Here is a 22,278-nt window from a genome sequence, read left to right on the forward strand (position 1 = left end):
CCCACTAATTAGTGCAAACTAACTTGTGCAAAATAACCTGTGTGCTTAAATATAGTAGATAACATATTAAAGAGCAACTCTTTCATGTGTGAGTACATCTACGATAAGGAATTATTACCAGCTTGCTAAGTGATGACGTAGCAACTCTGTTTCCTGGTCCAAGTGCCTCTTGTGTTGGATGAGTGCCTTGCTTTTTAATATGCCGGAGTGCTTTGTCATGTAACCTGCAACACAGATTGATTTTACTATGAATTTATCAATAATTATGATGCATTAATGGTAAAACAAGCTAAATATCACCTTGATTGGCAAGTTGAATTACTCCAAACATCATCAATCCCTGATATCATCAACCAGTCGAACAGCCCTATTTGGGACTCTATGCCAAAAGTTAATACAATGTAATGATTTGCATATAACAATCAAAACAAAACTACTACACTTAAAGCTTCAAAACTTATTCATATGTTATGTAATTTCCTGTATATATAAAAATAAATAAATAAAAGTTTTATGAAACAAATACATTTCAAGAAGGTTGGGGCTGGTTTAACAAAAGACTGCCAACGTTTGATAATGGTCAAAGAAAGATGTGACAGAAGATCTCAAAACTAGTTAATTTTATTAGTAACATGATTATGAACACAAAAACATCCCAAAGAAGCAGAGTCTTTCAAAAGTAAAGAGAGCCAAGGTTTCTTGACTCTTTGAAAGAATGTCTGTAGTTCAAATATTTCAGAAAAACATTCATCAACATAAAGTTACAAAGATGTTTTGGCTGAAAACTAATATTGGCTGGAAACTAGTATTGGGCTTTCAGTCAGCGCTGGATTAAAAATAGAAACTACTCTACTTTGTTCAAAATCATTCTGTTGGCTACAGAAACTCTTTGGAAAACCAGTGTTAGTAAACATAGTTCAGTCACTGCATCACCAAATTCAGGTTAAAAAATAAATAAATAAATAACAACTGATGCATGAACAACATCCTGTAACCACAGACACATCCTTTGACCCTAAGCCATTTACAGTGGACTGTGGTTTGACAAATGTAGGACAGAGAGTAGAGGGAACATTCATTTTCTTATCCGCACACAGTTCAAAGCCAGGATACAGAAAAGAACGTTTCCATAGCACTCTGAGGCGTATGATTCAATAACGTAGACAATAGAAGCACCTTTAGTAACAATAACCATAAGTAGTTGCTTTCTGTATGACTTTCACTAACAGTCTCTCATATTGTAGAATTTTGGTCCTCTCCTCTTTCCAACGTTACTTCACTTCATTGACATTTGCAGGCTCATGACAGCATTTCAATCGGTTGATGTCTGAACCTTGACTGTGCCATCGCAACACCTTGAAACTTTTCTTTTTCAGTCATTCTGTAGTAGATTTCCTGGTGTGGTTGGAATCAGTGTCCTGTTGCATGACCCAAACCCACCACCATCACTGTGCTTGATATGCTTAGTATGAGGTGTTTGTGCTGATTTGCTGTTTGGTTTTTGCCAAGGTGGCGCTGTGCTGCTTGGCTGAATATCACCAATTGTCAGCTGTCCAAAGGACAATTTTCCAGAGTTCTTGTGTTTTTTTCTGATGCAACTTTCCAAACAAATCCTCTTTAGAGACGAGAAGCTTTCTCCTGGCAACCCTTCTAAACAAACCACATTTTCTCAGGAACTTTAATATTTACCATGCAAACTAAAGTCTGTACAGTATGACATGTAGCTTGTGGGTATTTTGCAATTTCTCTGAACATTATGGTCTGTCCTTGGAGTGAATTGCTTGGATATCCATTCCTGAGAAGATTGTAGTATTGTGTTAACTACTACCTAAATGCTCCAGAGTAGCAAGCTGCCAAAACATCTGCTTTTATAGAGGAGGGCACATTTAATGATGATGATCAGTTATCAAGTGCATTTGGCTACTATTTAACCTCTTAATTCTTATGGAAGCAGTAAGGTTGTACATTACTTAGTTTTTCACAGGAATGCAAAGAGTCTTGGGAAAATTTTCACATACCTGTACATGATGAGGGACATGGCATGGGTAATTTGCACATCTGTGAAGACCCCAATAATTTTGAATGATATCTACTGGATTTGAAGCAACATATGCTGAAATGCAGGGAGTGTCGTTATCAGGGAAAGATTTGCTTGTTTCAGCAAGACAATGACAGACCACATTTTTCATGTTTTTTAAAAAGCAAGGTTTTGTAGTTAAAGAGCCTGGGCACCAAACTGATCTGCCTGCACTCCTGTCACCTATTGAAAACATCTGAAGCACACTAAAAGACAGTACACACAAAGGAGCACACTGTTTAGCATCAAGCAAGAATGGGAAAAAAATTTGGCTTTGAAAAAATAGAGTAAACTAAACCCTCACTTTCCAAACATGGTGATGCAACACACTGAGAAGTTGCTGGGATAATACACATGTATTTTTCAAGAAACAAACAAAAAGAGCCATCTCCGTGCTCCTTTCAATAAAGTACTGCCTTTAAATTATTTTGAAATCACCTTATTCTATAATAAGTACCTCAGCTTTTTGGAAACAGCAAATAATAACCAAAAAAAACAATCTTTGAAAAGCAGTTATGAGTTCATTAAATGTTTGGAGTCAAAATTAAAAATTTTGTTTTTGTTGCTTTTTGACTCTAATCTATTATTGTAAATTGAAATTCTGAGGACTGAAGTACGTAAAAGCAGTGTGACGCCTTTAAAAACCAACTGATAGCGCAAACATATTAAACAGTTAGCATATTATTCGAATATTTTAATACATAATTAGTTAATTGATTTTAATGGAGCAACTGACACACATGTAGATAAAAAGTGTGCTCCCCCCCTTCCCAAAAGAACCCCCCCCAAAAAAACCAGAAACTCATACTTGCAAATCCATAGAAACACAATTTCTTTCCACATATGCAAGTTGGAGGAACAGGAGGTGGGTGGGAGAGGGAAATGAGCAAAGCCATCCAGCAGTATTGCTGCTTCTAGCAATGTGTGTATGAGTGTGTCAGTGCAGGTGTGTATGTTATCTTATGTGTGTTTGAGAGCCGTTCCTGCGGCAGCAGCTAAGGCGCTGTAGCAGCACTAGGTGTTATCACTCATTCTGATTCCGTATTACAGCATGACGGATGGGCCCCCGCGGGCCGGCGAGCGTCGCCACACGCTTATTACCGCAGCTCTTAAGTGGGAGTTGATTTAGCTTAAATAGGTTGTTTCATAAGGAGAAGACACCGGCGCTGTCACCACTGCTCTGCTCCTCACTACAGCAAACCACCACTCTAATTGAATAATGCCTTCTTTACATACCTATTAGGGCGCTTAGGTACAGAGTGTGCCCCAATAATTGCTTATACAACCTGGCTAATTTGGCCTTCACCCTGTGAATGCACAGACACGCACACATGCACAGACAACCCTTCTCTCCCTAATGTGTAATATTCATGTCTCTAATATCCATGGTATGTGCATGCTCTATACTAATTTTAAAGTATTGAGTGAAGCTCATTACTATTGCTCCAGTGAATTAGAAACAACAAAACAAATAGTCCTATATTTGAGTAATAAATCCAGGACTTGATACTGCATATCTAATTTGATATTTCTTTAACCTGAATCCAATGGAATCACTGGATTCTGAATGCTATAAAAGTGCAAATAAACCTACAATCTAAAGGATTAGTGTTTCATTTGCATATCACAGAGAGATATTTGAGCATGCATGTTCCAATAATACAAGCACCACGCTGTTTAAGCGTGGAGGTGGTTACGATGGGAGGAGGCTTGGATAAAAGCACTTCGATTAACTAAATGTTGATCCATTTCCCTGTCTCCGTTGGCTTTGAGAGATTATTGCTGATGCAACAGTGCGATGGCATGTGAATTGTGCACCACTGTGCAGTGGAACCTGTGCCAGCTCTCTGTAAGTGAACAAGGCACCATGGATTCTTGCCAGCAACAACATACTCCCAGGGAAGCTGGAGTTGGCCGTCAATCATGAGCCCTCAAATGGAAATGCACCCTATTCTCACTAGCCCACCACTTCACTCGGTTTGTCAGACAGACATAAATTCATACACGTGCAAACAAACAAACACACATATACAGAGGCACTGAAAGCAAAGGAGGGGAAAATAGGTGAGCACTTTGAGGGGAAAGTTTGATAAGAATGTCTTGATTAATCTAGCAGCTCCACAAAATTTGACTGAGATTTCAGGACATCATGAACAGCATGGGAATTTTACCAGCTCAGTTGCCTTGGGTAAGAAGTGCTCAGGTTAGAAAATAATTTTACTCACTGGACAGAATTCTAAATAGATTTGGTAAATGCTAGACGTGCTATACAAGTACCAACCCCCAACCCTCCTTTAGTAAGTCCCAGTAGTTTTATATTAATTACAATTATATTCAGAATTAAAAGTGGACTTTATCTTTACACTGAGCTGAGATGCCCTTGTCCCACTTATACAAATTTCCTCTCTGGTTATGTTAACATCGAGTTTCTTATTTTAAAAGAGTGACGAACTAGTATTCAGTGTCTACAAAACCCTCTGAGGGCTTTTTTATTTTGGTTGAGTACAATGAGTTTTTATTTCACTTGAAATAGCCAGATTTTTGGCATTCCTACACAACGAACAGCTACTGTGTTGGTGTACTCTGTCAAGTATTCTGTCAATACTACAAAAAGGTGACATGACAGGACACTCAAGATGATGGCTTTATGGCTTGCTCCTCCTTTAAAAAGACAAACTCATCCCTTATCTGATTGGCTAGTTGTATTTACTTTGTTAGGGCTGGATAGATGATTTGTTATGCAGAAATGACAGTATGCGAAGCAGTACCAACTCCTGGCAGTCTTGGGGGGTTGTAATAAATGACCCACCAATAGGGCTTATGTTCAGTACAGTCCTGCTTATTTAGTGCAGATACACAAATTCCTTATATGTAGTTGGGTTTATGTTTATTATTACCTTATTATTTTTAAAATCATAAGCCACAATCAGCAACAGCTATTGTATGTTATTGCATAGACATCCTCATAATTGCACCAATATTCATTCTCTGTCAGAGTAGATAGATGTTAGTTAAACTAGTTGCTATCCAGCTGCTGAGAAGACACAGTGAAGATGTACTTGTCCTTTTGTGGTCAAAAGAGAAACAGTCAACTGCATACATGCATGATACCAAATCATTTTACAACTCATCCTTCCTCTGCGCAAGGAATCCAAAAGGTTTGAGATAAAAGTATCACAGACCAGCCAACCTGATTTTACTTTCTTGGAAAAAGCTGCTATTACAAAGTAACATAAATTTACCATTAAATGTTAGTAATAATCGCATATTCAGTCTCAATCATACATGCATGCACACACACCAACCCTCCACCCCCACCCTATACAAAAACACGAGCAAACACACACACACACACACACACACACACACAGACACACACACAGACACACACACACACACACACACACACACACACACACACACACACACACACACACACACACACACACACAAATCTACTCAAATACACATGGGAACAGTCACACGCAAACATTTACAAAATGTACATTTGTATAGTCTGTACACATGTGCCCACACATGCTCACAACCCTGTGGGTGCTTTGGTGTGCCAACCCGCTCTCTTTCCCATGCGTGTTGGCTGTGCCCTCTGGTTGGCGGTGATTGATGATGGCCATGGTGAGGCAGATCATTTGGATGGCCCCATCTACACAGGACGTAAATCAAATCAGCTTTGCTAATGATTCTCAGACGCTCATCTGGCAGCCATGGCCAGAACCCTATTGCATTTTGCACAGAGGGACAAAAGAAACATCAATAAGTCCCAAAACGGTTTTATTTGACCACTCGTTTCAGAAATTGATGTGCAATTCCTCAAAGATTTCATTGTGAAAGAAAGGTCCCCTCTGTGTAGGAACAATCATCACAAGTCATGCATGTGTGGTGTGTGGACATGTGTGAGAAGCCCTATGTGCATATATGGATTTCGATATGACGCGAGGTGATGTCACAATGCTGAATGGGGAGAAGATTGCTTCACTTGGATATCCAATACCAGCTCAGCACGGGTGACAAACTTAAATGTGACAAAGCAATCAACCAGGTATTGCTGGAGAAGAGAAAGAAAAAACAGAGACTGAAAACTTCAGCCTTCAGACAACTCATGCAGTCTCTGGATCAGTCTGTGGATCCCATCCTGTTGCTAGCTGTGATGTGATGGATAACCCTGGCAGGCGAGAGGACCTCAGCCCTCAGGCCTCCATGGGTGACCCATTACAACTTTTCATTAAAGCGTCTGTCTGATGCACCGCCTTGATTTGTCCATAATTTATGATGCCATTACAAGCTAATTAGTGCCAGGATCCCTCTGCCCTGCTCAGCACGCCAGGCCCTTGGCAGTTAAGAGGGCACAAACCGCTGGCATTGGTTTCCAAATGCTAGCAAAGGCTACTCTTCATAGACTTTTTGTTCAATGCAAAACGCTTTCACAACAAAAACTAAGGATAAACAAACAGCTCCTTTACGAAATAACATTTTACGTCATGCATAAAAAGCATGAAAGTTATTTTCAATCATTATCCAGGTGTAAAGCAGAAATCTGTTCTTAAGCTCTTTGAATCTGTTTTGGTGCTTGCGACTCCCTGTCATCACTTCACAACTAAACCGTGGCACAAGATTGACCTTGTCCTTGAATTTGCTTTTGGTTTCTGTAGGCTTTGATCTCTGGTAGCTATCACTGCCAGTGCTCACTCTCACTTTATCCTAAAGCAAACCGCAGCATCTGCTGCTGCAGTTTTTATAGTCTTTGCAATAATTACCACGCATGCAGCACAGAATTTTGCATGCTCTGGATTGCTGCAAACCAGAGCATCTAGAGTACCAGTCTAGAGTACCAGATTAATAGATGAGATTATCCTAAGTGTCCCGTTAAACACGAAATGAAAATTTGAATTTCTTTGTCTTTACAGTTATTTGACCTTAGGTGGAGAGGACGTGCAAACTTGAAAATGTGAATCATCTGAATACAGAACAAATGTTTAACAGCAGCCTAACAGAGCAGAGAGTGACTGTCCTCAGCAGCTTGTCTAAGGATTGGAGAAGGGGGGGGGTGTCTCATCAAAGCCAGTGCACCCATGCATGAAAGTCAATCCACTGCTTGTGTGTGTTTTATTTATTCATTAGTGACACGCGGCTTGAAAAGGAAGAAGAAAAAAGACAAGAAAGTTCCATTCAAATAAGCATGGCATCCCTGGAGCAGGATTGTAAGAGAGAACAAGAAGGGGGAGAGATAAAGTGTGTACGCGATTGTGTGTGTAGGTCTGTGTACGTGTTTATGTGTGCGTAAAACAGGGTGCTAGAGAAAAGGGAGATGAGGGAAGAGTGGGATGACTTCTTTTAATTTGGGGAACCCCTCGGGGGAAATCGAGCCCGTGAACATGCAATTACGACAGTCATCAGTGAACCGCGCATGTGAGGAAGTGGGGCATTGAGCGTAAAAAGAAAATATCAGGATGGAGAAGGAGGAAATGATTTGAAGTATTATTAACTCAAGTCTCAGTCACCCTGCCCCCACTGATAATCAGTCAAATACAGATCCTAGTGTACAAAGCACACACGCATCTCCCCGTGCTTTATTTTGGAAATGATGAATGTAACTAATACACAGGTAATCTATTACAATTAACTGACGGCAATGATGGTGGGGGAGGGGCAAGGCCATCATCACTGGCCAATTATCATCTTATTATGGATGTTAAGTGGCCTCATATTAGGGTCAATGCCCCTCATTTCAAGGGAGAAAATAATTGTTAACCTCTGTAATAGTGATACACAGAAACTATTTAACACACCCCAGGGGGATCTCTGCAGCCTCATCAGCACATCGGCCGGAAGTTCAAATTACTTTTAAACAGAGGACTGCACTTTTCCTGTGTCTTTACATGACAGGGGGAGTCAAACATTTTATGTAGATACTGCAAGATGTTATATTTTGGTGTTGTATAGAGCTATCTTATCCTACATTACATAATACAATGCAGAAAAATATGCAAGGGGTCCATAGAAATGTTTCCTTCAGATAGACTCCATTGTTTGTGTTAGCAATGTGTTGAATTGCTAACTAGTATGTGAAATACACTGCTGAAAAATAAACAAAAATCCAGTATCAACTGATCAGCTACATCTTACATCCACGCTAGCATTTTTGCCTCCTTTATCTAATGCAGACAGTGGTGCCGTGTATTGGGAGAAGTTTACAAGTGGTGTGGTGAATTTAAAAAAAAAAAGAAGAAGAAAGAAATCAATAATCAACTAAAAAAAAAAAAAAACTTTCAACAAAAAAAATTTTTGTAAATTGTTTTCCACCTTTATTTCATTTTTACATCTACTCCATATTTAAAACAAAAAAAATGCAATATAAAATACATGTCTTTGAAGTATTAATGTAAGCTCCATATAAAAAATGTATTGTTTACAACGAGTCAGACTAATTACTTTACTGCTGTATTTGACAAAATAGCACAGCTGCATACATTTCACACAATCAACAGAGACACACAGTCAATATTAAAGAAGTCGGGAATTCATTGTTGCTGAACACATGACCGAGATACAATTACAACAATTTTAGGTAATTGCATTTTGGACTCATGGCAGGTAGAATAAACTTCAAGGGAAGTCTGAGATTTGGTCCCTTTCAAAACAGTATATGCAATGGAAATGGAAAGTCCTCTGAGGGTATATGCTGCGCTGCAGTCTCCCTCCACAGTGCACAGGAAGAGACGAGAGACCTAGCTAAGTGTTTTCCAATAACTTTTTCTTTTGAGTCAGGTGAAACTAAATCCATTTAGTTTGTAGATAACAGTCAATCTTATATGAATGACTCTCCTAAGTCAACCTGGGGTATATGATTTTAGGAAATCACTATTTGCAAATAACTTTCAATTTCTTTCCAGCTTAAATCAAGTTTTTCAGAAAATTCTCTTTGTGGTATATTGCATCTGGCTGAGTGGCCTTTATTGTGCTGGCTCTCAGGTGGGCTTTTATATGGGAAGGCTGGACCCCGGGGTCCTGTGTCGCCTCTGGCAGATATTGAGACAGACACTGGAGTGACGATCTTTCCCAATAGCCTGACTGCCTCATTCAGCAAATTCTCTAAGTGAGTTACCTGTCTAGGAGGGTGGTTTAGATAGAATGAAACACTCACTTGTCACTTATATTAACCCTCTTATACCCCTTATCCCCCACCAGCACCTCCCACCAAACCCCAGAACCTCATACTATTGCTTCCACCCTTTTTTCCCCACCTTACAAAATCCCCATCTTTTTTCTTTTCTCCCCTACATTAACCCGCAATTCTACTCATCACACCCCCTGAAGCCAAAATCATCTTCATTTTGCATAATGCTCCATTTAAACTGATAGCAGTGACATAAGGAGGGTGAGATGGAGAAAATGGGGCATCATCAAGCTTTGTTCGCTCTCTCTTTCTCTCTCTCTAGCTGGCTGGCTGTGACCCCTGGTGGCAGTTATGATCCACAAGGTCACAGTTGGTCCGTTGTCCCACGAGCCACACAGAACTCCGTCCTCCAGTAAGCGTGCTCCTACGAGGCCAAACAGTCAGTCTACGACCCCTCCTTAGCACAAACGCACACACAGTATATACACTATATTCTGCTCATCCATCTACCAAGCCTTACTCCATTCAGCCACCACCTTGTGCTAGTCAAGTGTGGTTCCATGAAGCAGGAGGAGCAATGTAAGACAGGAAATCTATGACACTGTCAACGTGACACTGATTCATGGCTTCCGTGAATGTGTTGCATGGAAGTGTTGCTTTTTTATCAACTAGTTATGGGTCATTTTGACATAGCGTAGCCATGCTAGTGCACAAAAATATTTAAAAATCTGTAGTTCTTTCGCAAAAGAAATAGCTGAAAAAACAATTCATGACAAAATACATCTTTTTTTTTTTTTTTTTTTTTAAACAGACAAATTATTACAATTATTATACTTTTTTTTTTTTTTTACTGTCCACTGGAAGTGTTGGGTAAAATGAGTTACTGTGATCACATTACAATTTTTAGTAACACAATAATTGAACTACACTAGCTAAACTAAATCCTAAATAACTAAATACTACATTCAGTAATCACATTACAATTACAATTTTTTTTAAACTTATATTATAACAGTTCAAGAATTATTTACACAACAGGCAGAACAGAGGAAAAATATATCAAATGCCTTTTTCTTTCTTTATCATTAAGCTTGTTGTTGTTTGTTTTTAAGTGGCGATGTGGACATTACTGTTTTTTTATTGCACAAAAATACAAGATCCTACGAACACACCATCAGCGCTTTGCAAGCTGCAGAGACAGGATGTATGCAGTGTATGCTGATCCCAGCCCAGCAGTCAGAGCCTGACCTTCAACAAATAACAAAGGCAGTGACAAGTAGTGATGTGTGTAGCATCGTAGCATCCATTTCTACATGCACATGTTTCGACAGTAGCAAAACCAGCTTTGGGCTGGTTTTGCTCAGTGTTGTCGCCTTTCTGTACAAACTTAACACTAAGAGAAACATCCTGTGTGTCCTCATTTGACCTCAACCTTCCCTTTTAGCACCCAAGGTTAGAGTTGACTTTGAAAAAAGAATTTCAAGAAACCATATTGAGTAATATATCCTACGAAAGTTCATGAAGAGCACTTGGAATCTCAAGGTTTTACCCCTCCGCTATAAAAGCCTGATGGGGTATTTTCATCACCCTGCCGGGTCGGCGGCTGAGCAATGTGAACTATTTGTGAATGTGATAACACAAGAACGAGGCGAGGTAGACGCTTTAAACTGATACCATTGGTGTGTCTACGAGGAGGCTGAGGAGTAGCACTGGTGGCTGCCGGTATTTTTGAAGCTTATAGCAGCTTCAGCAAATTCAGCTCAAGTCATATGGGTAAAGATAAAAAAAAATACATACATACAACATTGTACGACTGCACAATGACACAAAAAGTTTAATATACTATACTAGATTTTCCATATTAACAATGCTGACATCAGTTTAAATTAAAACAATGCGATTAGGGATTTCAAAAAAACAAAAAAAACAGGCTGACATCAGCAGTTTATAATAAAAACATCAATTTTAGCATCGCCCTTGTCTTCTGGGGGGAGTTGAATTCTTTGTTTTTGCTTTTTTAATGTTGGGTGGTACTGTACTGTAGGTTATCAGCTCATAAAAAAATGAACAGAGAACAGGTCTTTCAGAGGTTGTTAAGGGTTAAAAACTAGAAGAATTACACTTTTTGAAAACAAGTAAATTTGCCATATTAAACACTGTAGAAAAGATCAAGATGTCTTGTTGTGGAAATAGTTTGCTGTCGACTTATTTCCACTAGTTATGTTTCCTTAATGATGAACATTATGTAAGTTTGCCTTGATGAGCACATTTCCCGGATGTCACCAATAAATGTATAAAAACAAACAAGATTTTGGATGTACAAGCTTTTCCCCAGGCTTCAGCAATTTGTAAATATAGAAAGCACACTGTTGATCCTAAATCAACTCATCGTAGCTGTCAACATTTATTCTGTTTATGTATCAGATATTACCAAGAAACAGAGTAAATATTCAGAAAGAGGTTCGGACAAAAAACAATGACAGAAGCAAGCACTGCTGACATCTCTATCCATCTTTCCCCGTGTGACGCGTTCTTAAATATTCCAATCGAGAAGTGGGCAGAGACACAACACAACCTCATGAATTCAAATGCTGGATGCCCGGAATGCCAATGGTTTCAGTCTTTCCTGCTGCTACCAATTTATATTTTCCATATGGGTCTTTAAACGGCAAATGGAAGTCAGTCTGTGCCCTTATATCCCACCCGCCGCCCCCCTGGGGAGAACAACGGTCAAAAGTCAAGGAAATTCTGATTTCTCTGCAGAGCACACCAAGGGCACCTAAACACAAACCAAACAGCTCCCACCATGCCTGAGCGTTGGCAAACTTGTGCTCCCTCCCTCAGAGATCTACTAGTATTCTAAATGGTAATTATTACACACTCACACACATACACGCACAGCGCATGGTCTGCACAGATGAAATGCAAAAGACAAAGAGGAGAAAGGGAGGAGTTCTGGGAGAAACTGAAAAGAAAATGAGGTGTAGTGGAAAATAAAAGGAGGTGAAATATAGCAAACTAGGAAAAAAAAAAGAGAAAAAGTAAGCGGGAAAAAAAAGTGGTGGGTATGTAAATGTGGAGTCAGAGAGTTCAGGAGGAGAGAGCGAGTATAATGTGCTGAGCTGACCTGGGGGCCGCGGGGCTGAGTGTCCAGGGCCCGGTGGGGGACGGTGGCCAGATCTCTGCGGTTATCATTATGTTGAGGGGGATCTCTTCTCCATCCTTCCCTCAATCCTCCCTCCTCTTCTATCTCAGACTCCATTTCTCTCCCAGGGCAAAGGTGAGTCGGGCTGGGGAGCAGAGGAAGGTGAAGGGTAACGCAGGGCGAGCTCAGGGTCGGTGGCTGTCGTTAGCAGTGCAGCTTGACCTGCTCACCCATAACTTGAAGTTTTACTCCCAAAGTTTTTTCCATCTTTTTTTTTTGTCATGCACTGTCTTGTTCTCTCACTGCTGCCAGACCAAGCTAAGATAAATGAAATGTCCTCTCCTGAATTTTAATAGGTCAAACGTGTCAATATGGGAACTTGTTGGAAGTAGTTTGCCAAAAAAAGTCTCGGACTCAAACGATAGAGATGATCACAGAATTCTTGCATCCATGATAACAGTTTTTTATGAATGTCTTGTGTATAATACATTATAAGCACTTTAATAAGACAAAATACGTAGACGATTCATGGTCTGTGTTATAAGAAAGACTGAATGAATTTGAACCTGGCAACATAAAAAGAAGTAAATCCACATGTACAACTTCAGCTGGGAAAAAATGCTTCAGACACGTTGTGACTATTCTCCCACAAATTTTGGGTTCTCCTGATGTCACTGACAATCAAAAATGGGACAAACCTGTCCCTCATCACTGTTTGAGGGCAACTGATACAGAGACAGGAGGAACAGCTTGGAGAACTTGGCAAAAGTAGTAATCAGCCCGATTGATAAATAGCACTTTTCTACAACATTCACCTATACAAGCACTTTTTCTACACCTAACTGCTTTCTATCTAAAATTCACGCACATTCATATAAATGCATGGAAGACGAACTTGGGGTTCAGCATCTTGCCCAAAGATACTTATGCTTGCAGACTGGAGGCTTAGCCATACAGGGATCGAAACACCAACCTTCTGATTACTTGATGACCTGTTCTACCTTTTTCTTCATGAGTTCTGAATTCGACTGATTAATAAGACCAGATGTTACAATCCCTGAGAGTATAGCACAATATAAACGCTATGGTTACGTATCACAGTTTCTGCCTTTCATCTGCCTCCTCAGTGGCATCCTCTCAAGGCTTAGTCAGCTATGCTCTCTGGAACGCATAACAAATCATATGCAGTCACAGTACTTCATGTAGCACTGACCCAAACGCACTGGCTAGGTCTAGAAAGACCACATGCAGGTCTTTCTTTTCTTTATCACCTGTGTCTGTCCCTACCTTCTGAACTGAGGTGTCAATTAAGTTGTTTTTTTTAGCAGGAATACAAAAACCTTTGAATCTCATTCAAACTATTGGTTGTTTTCTTCCTCCTTGGGTGTGAGGGCCAAATATGTGAGGTTTTCCTAAAAAAAAAACTCCAGCACCTGTATTTACACAAGTAAAATGAGATGAAAAGGTCTCATAACAGCTTTTATAATGGGCACAAGGTTTTATACGTACAGCATTCCCAATGCTTTTTACCTCCATGTGTCAAATACCTAGCCCTGCGACAGACCGGCAACCTTTCCAGGTTGTACCCCCGCTGTCGCCCTATGGCAGCTGGGATAGAGTCCATCCCCCTCGTGACCCTGAATTGAATAAGTGGAAGAGAATGGATGGATGGATGGTTTCACAAGGATACTTTAGACAGGCCTGTAGGGCTAGACCTGTCTTAATTTAGCACCAAATAAATATTGACAACTTACCCCCAGGCTAAGTAAAGCTTAAGACTGATGTTACCATGGTAACGATCACTGACACTTGCTTTGATTAGTTACACTCAACCAAAAAAAAGAAAAACAAAAAAGGAGAGCATAGTTCACAATTTGTGTGCTAACCTTCTGATGAAAAGAGAAAAGGGAAAGTGTTTGTAGAGATCACAGAAACCTGTGGAAAATACACAGCAGTGAGCTTGTCACTCGTTTTTGTTTGCCCAAGAAAACTATCCTGAGCCAGACTAAAGACACCAAACGGGTGTCACGTTCAAGGACGACAATAGCAAGCAAACCTACCTGTTAGATGCTGCTATCTCAGTATCTAACAGGTAGGTTTGCTTGCTATTGATAGCAGCAGTCAGGTGGCTGTGGTACTCTCAACTCTGCGGCTATAAATATTATTCTGTATTTATCTTGTCTTTATTCCCAGTCTTACTGGTTCTTTGCATTTCTTAAGATTTGTAATAGCTGCAATAAACGCTGAGCAAGGCCACTGCTGCTGTCAGCCTGTGTATTGAGATACCTGGCATATTAAACATACATACAGACAGCTTTCATTTCAGCTTGTTATTAACTATTTATAACAGCCTAACAAGCACACTGTGGTTCTGTAAAACATGCCAGCAGTGGATTGGAGCAGTTGAAACGCTCATTTCATATTTAAGCTTTCTGGACATGTGAGTTCAGTTTATATACAGCCCCATAAATCCATTATAATATCTTATGAGTGTGTTCATAATGCATTATAGGCCATGACCTTTATACAAAGTCTTAGCCGTGTTTTTTTTAATGAATCTCGGCATCTGTTCAAGCAAGCCATAAAAAAGAATATACAAACACAGTCCGGCTTTCTCTGTGCATATATAACATGGCATAGCATGCAACAAGACAGGGTCTGTGCAGAAGTGATTAGAAATTAAAACAGTCTAATTTCATCTCTTCTGTAGGGCTGAATGATTCCACAGTGTCTAGATGTTTGTTGTTTGTTTAGCTTTGTTTTGTTTTTTTAAAAAGGGCAGATGAGCGAAAAAAGGAGTTCAAGTAGTAGATGAGAAGGTATAAGGACCCTTACACCTTAGATCTATGAGATCAAACACACACATGCCTGTCTAAAACACATAGCACTTTCCACAGATTAGAAATCATCCCAGTTTACAAAAGCTTTGCTCCACAAAAGGTGTTCTTTTCACAGATACGCAGCCGTCGCCACAAAGAAGAGCCCCGGGCGTTTCATTGTCAAGCTCTTTCTTTTCTTTTCTTTGCCGCCAACAACACTAGCCTCTTTATCAGTGCAATTACAGCACAAACAGACTCATCATTGGCCCAACTGTCCTCTCCTATCACCTTTATTTCCACAAGCAACCTAATTAGTCCTAAAGAGAGAAAAGCCAATAAGCAGAGGAGAGCAGAGAGGCAGAGAGAGAAAAAAAGAGCAGCTATCATGTCCATTTGTGTGGGTTTGCAAACGCAGTTTGTGTTTGTGTGTGTGCATTGGTGTATTTTTCCACTCTGTTTTTCCATTTCTTTTTGTTGTTGTTGTTGTTGTCCTCACTCTTTCTATCTCCTTTTTTTTCCACAGAAAGAAAGCCTTCAAAGGAGCGATTGTGCAGAGCGGCTGAAGTGGTCTGTTGGTAAGCGGACAGCAGAGCAACACAACAAACATGGCTAGCACTAATCAGGGCCCCGGCTAATGTAAACAATGTCATTTTTTGCCCTTAATGAGCCAATTTTCCGCAGATATGAGAGGGCTAACAATTGGGGCAGCGCCTTTGATGTGATTCATCTGAAGGTTTGTTTGTGATCGCTTGGCACTTTTTGTTGGAAGCCCTGCGCCCAGCTGCTTTCATCTACCCCTGAAAAGAGAGAGCCACGACTCACTTGGGTATAGAGAGAGGGGGGAATAAAAATAATAATTTTCTTTTCTTTTCCCCCCTTCTTTTAAAAGACAACCGCCCTCCCCTTTTATTATAAACTAGTCCTAATCAGCTGACCAGCCCCCTCCTCCTTGTCTCCTTCCCCTTTACCCCCGCCCCCACACACACAAACACAAAATTTTGTGAACATGCATACAAGACTGAAGCAGAAGCAACCATGAGGGATCTGAAAAAAAAAAAAAAAAAAAAAAAAAAAAAAAAAAAAAAGGGAACATGGTTCATGCCGGGTGTCTATAGTGATCAAATAGCGAACTCATTAAAAGGCACCCCGGTGTGCGAGCAGTGGACACTGACAGGGCCTTCATTAACATGGTGCTGACAAAAGGTGAGGCAGACCAAAGAGGCAGCCGGCAGGCCAGGTGTGTGTGCCGCGGCGCTTTTCAAGATGGCACCATAGCCAGAGGCGGGCAGGCTGGCAAAGAGCACTCCATCAAATGGCATACTGACCAAGAACAAGCTGGTTCTGGTAAAGGAAAGAAGATATAGAGATAGAGTTTCCGGTGTGTGCACAAAAAGTTTCGACGTTCACCGCATTCAAGTCAAACTTTTTCTGCGTCCAAGTGATGATCCATTTCATCAAGTGAGTCTCTCCACAAAGTTCGCAGTCCGGTGCCGATTATCATAATAAAGTGAACTCTTCAAAGTTCAGTAAAAGGCCACAAGAACACACAAAAAACAACAACAAAACAGGAAAGAGGAGCGAGAGAGGGCTATTGATGTAATGAAGGTAGTCAAAGGTAGTATCCACGGGCAATACATCGCCTCATGTCCAGGCCTATTGCAATCAATCACTGGAGCTGAAGTGAAGTCAACTCCAGGCTAGTCAGTCAGCCAGGCCCCCCTTATAACCATGTATACGCACATACACACACACACCTCTGCCTGCCTCTCTGGCCATGAGTCAGGGGCCCTCTGGGGCCAACCACACGCTCACACACATACACACACTCTGCACCTGCTGGGCCCTGCAGTTACCAGCTGTCAACTCCACGTGTTCTTTGCCGTCTGTTTAGTGTGTGTGTGTGTGTGTGTGTGTGTGTGTGTGTGTGTGTGCGCGCAAAGAGTACAGGGTTGCTGCAAAGTTACAAGCATCAGTTGGGCCATGGACAGAGAAGAAGAAATGATGCGGGCCGTTCAAGGACATTTATTTGCATTCAACAAATGCTTCAACAAAAACCAATTAAAATTTCTTAACCCACAAACACACATTAAGGCCAAAAAACCAAGACAGTTATGTGCTAAGAAAGCTCCCCAAAGAGCACACACATATTATGTCAACCCATCTCCCTCTTCACAGTCAGGTCAACCTGAACAGTAAAATGTCAACAACAAAAATAATAAAGTTTTTATCAAGCTCACAGCGGCTGGATCGGAACCCTCACAACAAATGATTTCTGAGTTCTTTCCAAGTTCTCCTCTGTGTGTCTGGTTGCACAAAAAAATAAAACTAAAATCATTTTTTAAATATTATTTTCTGATTAAATGAAAAAAATAAATTCTAACTTAGTTCATTGCAGTGCTGCAGAAGTCTTGAGAGAAAGAGGTATAAGCTGTTGCAACATGACATAGCAAAAAAAAGTGCAAACTAACCAGTGATGGGTTCACTCTCAGTAGAAAAAATGTTAACCGTTAAAACTGGAAAAAAAAAGATCCATTACAGCATTTACCTCTAGGGCATGACCTTAATCCTAAGCTCCCTCCCCATCTTTATAAAGGACAGAGAGATAGGAAGCTAGGTTAAGGCAACAATGAAAAACGTGTCTGTTTTGGGGGGAGAGAAAAAAAAAAATCAATAATGTGTTGTGATGTGAAACTGATTCCCACTGGATCTCGCTGTGTTCTGTACAAGCCTATTCTCTGTGTGGCCCTGAGGTAAGTAGTGTACTTTGTTACAGTGTGTAGTAGTAAGCCTTGGAGACCTGTGCAGCGATTAAGCCGTACTGGAGCACATTAGCTCAGGCCATGTCATGGCAGGCTGAAATGGGTCTGGCATGGAAGGAAAAAGGATGAAGAGAAGGGTACACCAGAGGGAAGTAGATGAAAAAGGGTATCAAAAGGGAATGAAATGAAAGAAAGAAAAAAAACAGGGCAGGGAGAGAAGAAAAATGTGACGGGCGGATAAGGAACAAAGATAAAAGAAAAAGGGGGGGGGGAAAGGACAGGAAAAAATGTGTTGGAGAAATGACATTTGTTTGACTTCATGTCATGAGGTCTGCGCATCGTCATACAAGGTTTCATTCCTACACGGATGCATTTCCACCTCCAGAGAAAGAAAACGCACATAGCAAACCCGAGACACTTCGTGGTGTCACAGCTGACAGCAAAGAGAAAGAAAGTAGGGATGGCTAGCAGGAGTGATGGAAGGGTGGAGAAGGATGGCGCGAGGAAAAGAGAGACAGGACAGAAGCAGAGAGAGTGACAAATTCCCCGCTGATGACTATTTACAGGCTATTCCCCCTCACCACGGAAACCCGAGGCCTCAACCCCGCTTTCTCATTTTCTCCTCTTTATTTATCCATTTCCTCCCTTCTGTGGTAAATTTGTCACTTTTGCATAAGGCTGCTAGTGTCAGGGCGCTGGTGGAGGAGGGAATGGCAATATGAGCAACTCTAGGTGTGATGGAGAAAGTGGGGATGATAATAGAAGAGGAGACGGAAAGGAGCTGATGGCAGCATTTCTTCCCTCAATCTCTGACCATCTTCCTAAATTCCCAACCCCCCTCTCTTGTTCCGTCCCCTCTTTGCCCCTTTCACCCACCTCTCCCTCCATCGCTCCCTCTCCTACACCGACCCTCCTCTCTTTCACTCCTTCCTTTCTCTCTCCTCTGCCTCAGCCCACCACTCCACCTCCCTCGTCTCTCCAGGAGGCAGTTGTCAATCAAGTGCGTCTCCCACAATCCCTCTGGAGCTCATTGTGCCCGCGGTCGCTGGCGGAGGCAGGCGTTGCGAGGCGGCAGAGAGCCGCAGATGGAGGGAGTGCTGTCAATCATTGTCACTAATTATTAATTTCTGTCACTCAGGCCCCCATGGCAGCCACGTAGCGGGGGCCTCTCACTCTCTCCGTCTCTCCCTCCATTCCTTCTCCAGCCTCCTCCTCGCTACTCATTCAGCTAGTTGGTCTGCATCCCTCTGTCCCTCCCATGCTCAGTCCCCCTCTACCTCCCTTGTCCCTCGTTAAAGTCTGTGCCTCTCCTTCGCCTTTGCTTCTTTCATTCGGGTCACTTGATCTTTCCATTTCTCCTTCCTCCCTCTCTCACGCCGCACTACAGACTCTTTCCCCTCTTGTCCCCCTCAACACTCCCAGGGTGAGTTGATTTGGTATGCCAGCCTGGCCACAAAAAGTTCAACCTTTCATTATGTGGTTCACGTGCACTCAGAACTGCCCCTTCTCCTCTCCCATCACCAGGTCAGTCCCCCTGACTCTCTGCTCTCTTTTAATTGTATTCTCCCCTCTCACCCCTCTCAGACACCCTCCCACCACTTCAACACACAACATCCAGCTCCTCCTCTAATTCATTAAAAATCCAAAAAAAAAAGAATACATTTAAAAAGACCTGCTTAACACTTTTTCTATTTTCTCCCCCCCCCCCCTTTTTTTTTAAAGCTCAGACTTGGCAGATCTTTGTTCGGGTTCTGATTTGATTTGGTGAACTTGGTGTTTTCAATTTGCACACCGCCGCTTTCACCTGTGATGTCACAGTGATGGCGGCTAATGAGGGAGGCCTGACCCGCATGTAGCTGCGACTGAGGACGGGGCCAGTCCACTTCGCTAAGGGTTCTGATCTGCTCCTACCCTCACCTCATTACCAGAGGCGGTGGGCTGGGAGGCAAAGAAGAGAGAGAGAGGGAGGGAGTTGGTGATTAGGAGTTTGAGCACACACACCCACAGTCATTCACAAATATTCATGAAAACACTGCATACACACAAGGCCAGATTCTTTATATTCTCATTCCATATATGCACACACATATGCTGCACAAACATAAACAACTGCCTTTATAAATACATACACTAAGATGCATTCTTACTAAACACACCACTTTTTAACCATACAGCCTTTGCACACACATTCATCCTATAATATGCCCACACAAGCATATTTTGGCCACAGACATGGATGCCTAAACTAGCACATAGTGTATCTGCCTAAGACATTAAACATCATGTACATCTGTGTTTTTACACCAAAATAAAAAGCAAAAACATGCACGATATCAACGACACACACAGTTTGGCATACTGACCGTTTATGTCAATCACTACAAAGTTGTGCTGCGCATCCAAACTTTGTTCAATACCACACTTCTAGTGCAGATGCCCACATTTTAATGATACCAAATGCGCCGGGCTGTGTGTGGATGAAATCAATATTACATGAAGACATTTAGAATATTTCAATTTGATGGCACGTTGATAAATAAACTCAAACTGAATCCAAAAGTGGGAGTGTGCATATGTGAGAATTTCTCTTAATGTAGGTTAGATCAGGCAGGAATACGGTTAATTTAATAAACTTAAAGCTACATGTGGGGAAATGAACACTCCACACAGAATATGGACCTCATCTCCTCCTGGATTACTATTCTCAACAGACCTGTGCTACTCTAATGAGGGGCAGAGGAAGAGGCCAGCTGGACACCACTGATCCTTCACCTCCCTTCCTATCTATACCTAGTGAAACCATCCACCTACCCTGCTGCTCCTCTGCTCCCACAAGCCCCCGCATGCCCTCCAGTCCTGCTCTGCATACAGCCATTAGCACCCCTCTACCCCTAACCTTCTGCTTCTCTGCACCCACCACTCCCTCCACCTCCCTCTCTCTCTCTCTCTCATTCTTTCTCTTTAGTGTCTGCCTCCATCCTTTCTTCTGTCTCCTCTCTCTACTGTCACTCCGTTTTCCTGGGCACCTGTCACTTTTCCCTTTCACTTTTCCCCTGTATTCCAACCTCTGTTGTTTTTTTCCTTTCTCTTCCTCCATCTTCTCTTTCTCATCTCCTCTTAGCTGTCACTGTCTTTCTCTCCTTATCTGATTGTCTCTTCACTCCTTCCATCTATACATCCTTCTTACTCCCTCTCTGTCACCACCTCCTCCCCCACCACCTCCCTCGTGTCTGTGTTTTTGTGTGTGTGCGTGTCAGCATTCAGCACCTCAGTGGAGACAGGGTTTATTGGGGTAATGCATTTATCACTGCTGCAAGCCAGGGCCTCACCTCCTCCTTTGAGCCAGTGAGTAATGAAAATAGGATCACTTCTGACAACACTCTGCAACACACACTCGGACTCACACAGATGCACTCTTACACACACACACACAAAAACACATATTCGTGAATGTTCCTCAAAAACGCTTGCATTTAAATATCAACATCGATGAAAGGCAAACTTCCAAGGAACCGAGGAGATTCTTGTGCTCATGAACTCAGAGATGCTTGCCAGCTCTCCAAATCAGCTCTCCTGTCACAAAAAGTGCCTTCTAGTATTTTTTTTTAATAATAACTACATGTAATTACTAGTTTTTACGCTTTCTTTCAGAGAAAGTAGTTAGTTAACCCATTACTGTAAGCAATAATTATTAAATAATTGCTTATTTAATTACACAGAAATGAGAAAATGTGTTCTGTGATACACCAAATTTACATTATCTTGACTTTAACATTGATTACATAAACAATTACCCAAATTTCTGAGAGGCAAATTGAAAAGTAATCTATCAAAACATCTATTGATGTATCTGACCTAAAACTGATATTAGAAAAGTGCTAAACACTTTAGCATTTAAGTGATATCAACATCTTTCAGCGAGGCTTGAAGCATCTAAAATCATATTCAAATTTTTGCTGGAAAAAAAGAGCAAAACAAAAGAATTTTGCGCGGTGCAGGTGGGAAAGCTATTATCTTAGTAAATAACTACAGGCTACAACATTATTAGCCCCATATCACAAACTTTGCAGCTGCTGAGCAAAAATGTAGAGATGCCACTGCAGTTTTTAATATTGCACAGTTTGGACACTAACAACTTAAAGTCTGCACATGATAAACTTGGAGAGCTGTTCAATAATTTCCTGATAGAATACTTAAAAGAGCAATTTAAATAATAAGTGAAATTCACTAAGTGTACCTAAATGTTGGCCATCTAATGTCAAACAAAACCTTAGTGTCAACAAACATAACATTATGACAGCTTGGGAGTTTAGCGGGATTCTCAGACCTGTCGCCATATATGC

This window comes from Oreochromis aureus, linkage group 11, assembly GCF_013358895.1.
Source record: "Oreochromis aureus strain Israel breed Guangdong linkage group 11, ZZ_aureus, whole genome shotgun sequence".
Classification (NCBI taxonomy): Eukaryota; Metazoa; Chordata; class Actinopteri; order Cichliformes; family Cichlidae; genus Oreochromis; species Oreochromis aureus.